Source organism: Rhea americana, unplaced genomic scaffold (genome assembly GCF_003343005.1).
Source record: "Rhea americana isolate MKP2758 unplaced genomic scaffold, rheAme1 scaffold_597, whole genome shotgun sequence".
Lineage (NCBI taxonomy): Eukaryota > Metazoa > Chordata > Aves > Rheiformes > Rheidae > Rhea > Rhea americana.
In genome coordinates this window covers 2,412-2,748 of record NW_028186753.1, presented here as the reverse complement: position 1 = coordinate 2,748, position 337 = coordinate 2,412, and positions in this window count along the sequence as shown.

Sequence of the window (337 nt, the reverse complement as noted above, 5' to 3'; positions counted from 1 at the left end):
GGGGTGGGGCTCAGGCACCAGGGTTCATGGAGAAGGGTGGCCCAGCTTCTGGGTTTTGAGATTGAGAGGGGCGGGCCTGGACGCCTGGAGTTCAGGGGGAAAAGAGTCCAGGTGGGGCTGAGGGGACCCAAACGCTTGGGTCCCATGAGGCTGGACTGGGCCTGCTAGCCCTGACCATCCGGGCCCACAGGAGCGGGTGGCAGAGCTGGAGCGGGAGATCAGTGAGGCCGAGCAGGAGATGGCCCGGTGCCTGCGGGAATACCCAGCGCTGCTGCGGCTCCGCATGGCCCTGGATGTGGAGATCGCCGCGTACCGGTACGCAGGCCAGGGGGGAGGG